The sequence below is a fragment of the Corvus moneduloides genome, chromosome 1 (genome assembly GCF_009650955.1).
Source record: "Corvus moneduloides isolate bCorMon1 chromosome 1, bCorMon1.pri, whole genome shotgun sequence".
Lineage (NCBI taxonomy): Eukaryota > Metazoa > Chordata > Aves > Passeriformes > Corvidae > Corvus > Corvus moneduloides.
In genome coordinates, this window is record NC_045476.1 from 62,189,450 (window position 1) to 62,195,800 (window position 6,351).

At 46.5% G+C, this 6,351-nt stretch overlaps 1 protein-coding gene across 4 annotated transcripts in view; it reads right to left on the minus strand.

Moving 5' to 3' along the window:
• Positions 1-6,296, minus strand: part of ANKIB1 (ankyrin repeat and IBR domain containing 1) — an 89,746-nt gene extending 83,450 nt beyond the window's left edge. For 2 of the 4 annotated variants that reach the window (XM_032112311.1, XM_032112282.1), the window contains exon 1: positions 5,815-6,296. The gene's annotated coding sequence lies outside the window, so the exon portion shown is untranslated. Of the gene's footprint in view, positions 1-5,567; positions 5,626-5,814 lie in introns of those variants that run through there. The other 2 variants (XM_032112319.1, XM_032112301.1) reach the window with 2 other exon arrangements.
• Between the last annotated feature and the right edge of the window lie 55 nt (positions 6,297-6,351).

Below are 6,351 nucleotides of genomic sequence, written 5' to 3' on the forward strand. Positions count from 1 at the left end.
CAACTCTGCTGTCCCTCCTTACTTGTGCAAGAATTGAAAACTCTTATTTCACAGTCACTGTGCCCAAGACAGCCCCCAATCATCGCAACACCCACAAGTGCTTCTCTGTTTGTGAACAGTAAGTCCAGCAGGGCACCTTCCCTAACTGGCTTACTAGCCAATGGTGTCAGGAAGTTCTCTTCCAGACACTCCGGGAACTGTTTCCTCTAGACTGTTTCCTCTCCACTGCATTGTATTTCCAGCAGACATCTGGTGAGTTGAAGTTCTCCAGGAGAACAAGAGCTAATGATGGTAAAACTTCTCACAGCTGCTCAGAGAATATTTTGTCTGCTTCTGCAACTTGGCTAGATGTAAGAGTATGTATCCAACCAGGATATCTGCACTGTTGGTCCTACCCCTGATTCTTATTCATGAACAACCCTACTGGCACCATAATTAAGCTCTAGACAATCCAAACGCTCCCTTAAACACAGGGCTATTCCACCACCTCTCCTTCCTTGCCTATCCCTGCTGAAGAGTTTACAGTCATCCACTGCAGCCCTCCAGTTGTGAGTCATCACACAATGACCATGTTTCCGTAATGACAATTATATCGTAGGTTTCCTGCTGCACAATGGCTTCCAGCTCCTCCTGTTTCTTGCCTGTCCTGCGTGTACTGGAGCAGATGCACTTCAGTCAGGCTACTTATACCCCCACCTTTTTTGGGGAAGAAGTCCTAATTCCTGTATGACGAACCTCAGATGCTTCTGTGGTTTCTAACACATGGATAACCACTGGTCTTTGCTGCCACATGGATCTCCATCTTCTGTCTTCACTGAAATGGAAGATCAAAGAACATCACTAGCACACTGTCCCTCAAACATGGGTGTGCTTCTCCCAGGCTTATCTCTAGTGAGCCTGGTTTTATCAGGTTCCCCCTTCAAATCTAGTTTAAAGCTTTTCTAATGAGCCGTTCTAACCCCTGTGCAAAGATTCTTTTCTCCCTTTGATAGGTGTACACTGTCTTGTTGCCAGCAGGCCTGGTGTAAACCAACCCATGATTAAACTCCCCAAAATTCTGCCAGTGACACTAGGCTTGGAGCCAGGAATTCATCAGCTGGCTCTTCCTGTTCTTTCCCTCATCATTCCCTGCAACTGGAAGGATAGAGAAGCACACTACTTGTGCTCCTGATTCCTTAACAAAGGCTTTGAAGTTTCTCTTCCTTGCCCTCATACTTGTTACAACTTCATTGCTGCCTACTTGGAAAAAAAAAAAAAAATCAATAATGGATATTAATCTGAGGGCCATACTAGGATACTAGGCTAGGAAACTTTCTCTCCACATCTTTAAGCCAGGCCTCAAGGAAGCAGGAGACTTCCCCAGGAAGTGGGTTTGAGCCTTCTGTTCCCTTCAGACGGGAATCTCCTACAACAAGGATCCATCTTTTTTGCTTTGTGGGAGCAGATTCGATGCAGGGTATAGGTAAACTTAGCACCAAGCTAGATGAACCATCATCCTTGCTACTTTTTGGTTTCACATGCAGTGGCTCCTAAATATTATGTGAGGGCATTTGGGAAGGTAAGGCACTCACAGAGGAGACACACCTCTGCTGCACTGGGCAGGAACTTGTCACCATCGCCCCTTATCCCTTAAGTCACTGCACTCAGCAGGGCAGAGAGAGCATAAGGAATCTTCCATATCATGTGTACTGCATGTTCTTCAGATGTGTCAAAATGGTAATCACAAGCCACTGGGAAACTCCTTTAAATAGGGAAAATCCCCAAGAAATTTAATAAAATTTTCTCCAACATAGAAGCCTGCACATAAGACCTATTTTATACAGGGTTAATAATATAGTGCCTCAGTTGTCACGATGTAATATATAAACTACACTAAGTGATTGTCAAAGAATAATGTTACTATACTGAAGGTTGTGTGCAAACATTGATTTCTAGGTTTAAGTTTACGCGCAAATACAAAATTTGCTTTTAGAGGATTCATTTTGTCCCCTTGTCAGTACACAATTGCAGAAGAAAAGTTACAAGAGTAACTTTTCTTTGCAACACTGTCACACAGCTGCTCCATAAAGCCACCTGAGCTAGGAAGGATCCCAAGCACTCAGCCGAGAGACCCTCCTATTTCCCTCCAGTAATCCAGTTACAAACTTTTACAATATTTTTGCTGCAATTATCCTCCAACAAGCAGAGTTCAGAATTTACCTAGTTTAAAATACAAACCTAAGGAAAACCACCAAATGAAAATCTCTCTTGAGCAACTGCAACAAAACCCCTTAAAGAAAATTCGAGGATATTAGCAATACTACAAATAAGCTTTAGGTCAAAGTAAGTGCTTGCCTTATCTAAAATAGTTAAAAACTCTTGTTTCTTATCCTGTCAAAACAGACCCCAGTAAAAAGTCTTTCTTGTGGGCTCCCTTTATATACTGAAAGGTTGCAACAGCATCTCCTTGGAACCTTCTTCTCCAGGGTGAACAACCCCAACTCTCTCGACCTTTCTTCACAGGAGAGCTGTGCTGTGTTTGTGTCCCTCCTCCAGACCCGCTCCAACAGGTTCATGTCTGTGTTGTACTGAGGGGCCCCAGAGCTGGATGCAGCATTCCAGGTGGGGTCTCTCTCACCAGAGCAGAGTGGAGGGACAGAATCCCCTCCCTCACCCTGCTGGCCATGCTGCTTTTGATGCAGCCCAGGATACAACTGACTTTCTGGGCTGCAAGTGCAGATTGCGAGTTTATGTCCAGTTTTCCATCCACAAGTACCCTCAAGCCCTTCTCGGCAGGGCTGCTCTTAATCCCTTCACCCCCAGCCCGTATCAATACCAGGAGCTACTCTGACCCAGGTGAGGACCTTGCACTTGGCCTTCCACTGTCACAAGCAAAGACTAATTTGTCTGGTTCCAATAACTCTGGAAGACACTTAGCAGTTATGAAGAAAAACAGTAGTTGTTAAACATTAAGTAGACTTCTCCGGCTTGAACTTTTAATGTAAAATGTAATATAATCTTGAATGAAATAACCTTTCCCCCTAAAATTTACACATAAGTGTGATTTCTATAATGCTTCATGGAAAAGTATGTGGTATGTATTTTGGAAGGAGGAAGCGAAAGAAGTAAAAGCCTTGCCTGATGATAATGATGATAATGATGTCGAAAACAGAATTTCCCATGTCATTTTGAACATTTCAGAATTTCCACAGGGCTGCTCTTTAAGCAAAACAGATCTCTCTTTGCTACGTATCATTACCAATTATGCAAACACAGTAATATGATTAGAAACGTAACTGCTTCAGCACACATATTGGTTAACTCCAGCTTCACAATTTTCTTTTTTACTGGCATGAGTCACCTTAGCAAAGCTGACAAAACTTCAACAGTGACAACTGCAGACAGCAATGTCTAGTTATCAGATTCCAAGGTGAAGTTAATGAACTACTCAGGTAACGGTAACTACATGATATCTGAACAGAAAAAATAGATCAAAAAACCAAAAACTCTCAAAAACAAACAAAAACCCCAAACAAACAAAAACAAAAAAATCCCTCCAACACACACACAAAAAAAACCCCAAAAAACAAACAAACAATTTAAAAAAAAAATCAAACAAAAAATCCAAAACATCACAAAACCTGCTAGCCAAACTAGTTAATGATTAATAAACAAAGCTCTACTACTGGAACAAAAAGAAACATAGTGATAAGCAATCACAGCAGAGATGTCACAGACCAGGAGTGATAAACTGCTCAGGACAGAATAAATCAACTATAGCGTTAACAAGGTTTTATACAGTGAACAAAGACATAATGACATTTTCTAAAACCATATTTGTAGTTGTTCCATTGAATAAAAGCTGACAGCTTTAGAAGGCATTCCTTTTCATATTTACATGCCTAGTTTTCTTTAATTTTCTGAAGTGTGTAGGCCAGATAGGAACATATAACAAACACATGTAAACTCACATGCAATATGTAACTATGTCCAGGAAATTCCATGTTTTGTCCAATAAGCCTCATCATGTACTTACATACGTACATACCTAGTCCTATCTAGATGTGTATGGCACAAGTGAAAATTAAAGAGACTGCACAAAACTTACTTGCCTAACTTTTGGGTGTTGACTATTGATATTATTATAGTGCCACTGTCATAATTTTTTTTCTTTCTTTTTAAATTGATTTTAATTCATAATACTCTGCTGATGCACATACATATATATGACTATAGAGCACCACCAACATTGTTTAGCCTTTTAGTAGATTTATAGTAATATTGTAATTCAGGAATAATAGATGGCATTATTAAAATATTTTATTCTTTTGAATAAGGACTGAAGTAAAATTCATTGAAGAAGGAATTGACTGAGTATTGGGCCACAGCAAGACTTGGAATTAAAGTTTGCAGAAGCCTCTTCTGTGACTTGTAAAGACAACCACCTACTCTTTCCATGTCCACAAAAAAGAAAGATAAGAAAAAAATTCCTATAAATTCTGTCAATTCACTTCTATGTAGACATCTTAATGAAAGAAGTCACGTGTTCTAAATAGTTGAAAAACGCTGTTGATTTCCTTATGACTAAAGCCTTTTTCCCCCCAAGGAAGAAGAGTAATTTTCCTCTGTACGCAAGAGAGATTAAAGAGAAATTAATCCACCACACTTCATACTGATGAAAGTAAGGATAAAACAGCCATATGAGTAAAAAAGACACAGTCTCTTCTCATTGGTAACCTCTACAGCCAAAATCCTCTCAAAAACCGTCCCTCGCTTTACTGAATGTACTTAAATTACAGCACATTATTGATGTTATGTCTTCAACTAAAATTCCATTTCTGGAACTGGTAAGCACAGAAACGCACTCAAAGAAGGTGCAATCAAGGACGGTTAGTCATAATGGAGGGATCCATGCAAACAATTTAAGCTGCAGTATTAGTGCTTTACTCTGCCGAGCAGGTTTTCGTGACTCTGTATATCCTCTACATACTATTTGAACTGTAAATAAGAGGTAGACTAACTAGTCATGAATTATTAAGATTAATTTTTAAAAGTTGCCCAATTTCCAGTATGTGCTTAGACGTGTCTGGGAGAGGAATACTACTACTTACATAAAACTGCTACGGTATCAAGACTAAATTTTTTCCACTGAGGGGGAAAAAAAACCCCAAAACCCACACCCCCGAGATCGCGAGCGTTTAATTTCATTCAAGGGCTGTTCTGACGGCGTTACCGAGCCACGAAGCCAGGTCACTCTGTCACAGCTCGCCCCGCAGCACACACTCCCACTCCGGCCACTCACACTTTTCCCGTTCTGCCTTCCAGGCAGCATTTCCCGACTACGAACAAGGCGGGCATGAGCCCAGCGGCGGGACCTGGCTGAAGCCAGGCCATCGGGCAGCTCCAAACTTTGCGACGGTCCCGGCCGCCCCAGGCAGCTACCACCGATCGCCCCCCCACGGCCAGTTCCCGGCCGAGCCCCCCCGCCCTCCGCCGGCCAGAAGCGGCCTCTCTCCCCCCTTATCCCCCGGCCTGGCGGCCCGCGGCTCCCGGCATCCCCTCTCCCCGCAGCCCCCTGCCGTACTAACCTCAGTAACCTGCCGCTTGCTCACCTCCGCACTCCGGCTGCTCCCACCTCCCCCTCTCCGCTCCCCTCGCCTGCCAACGGCACCGAGGCGCCCTCGGAGCCGCCTCCCGGCCCGGCCCCCCCGCGTTGCGCGGCGCTGCCGACGCCCCGATGTGCGGAGCCTCCAGGCTTCGCCCGCGGCCGGATTCCCCTCGTCGTGCCCTCCCGCAGCCCCCGCCCGAACCTCGCCCAGCGCCGCGGGCACTCACCGGCTCCTCACAGGGGCTCTCCCCGGCCCTCCCCGGCGCCTCCGCGCCCGCCACTCAGATCTTCCATGTGCCCAGCGGCCGCTCCTCTATCCCGCTCCACTCCGGGTACGGCGCCCTCTGGAGTGCCCGCTCCAGTGGGAGCCCCGCGGGCAGCCGGGGCTGTCACTCAGCCCGCCGGGGCCGCCGGCGTGGGCACGGCGCTGCGGCTGCCGCCGGCTCGCTACCCCTTTGTTCGCCGGCGGCGGCAGCGCTGACAGCTGCTGCCGGCAGCGCTCCGCGGGCCCGGACGGCCGCTCCGCCTCGGGGCCTCCCCACCCGCCAGCCGCGCCTCCTGCTCCCGGCCCGGCCCGCAGCCCCGGCTCGCTCCTTCTTTCTCCGACCGCGGTCAACAACCGGCGGCGGCAGCAGCACAAGTTCAGGCCGCCGACCCGGAAACTCATCGGCGGCCAAGGCCCGCGGGGCTCCGACGGGAAGCGGATCCACCGCGCCGGGGGAGGAGGGAGCGGGGCGGGGACGGGGCGGAGCGGGCCGGGACGC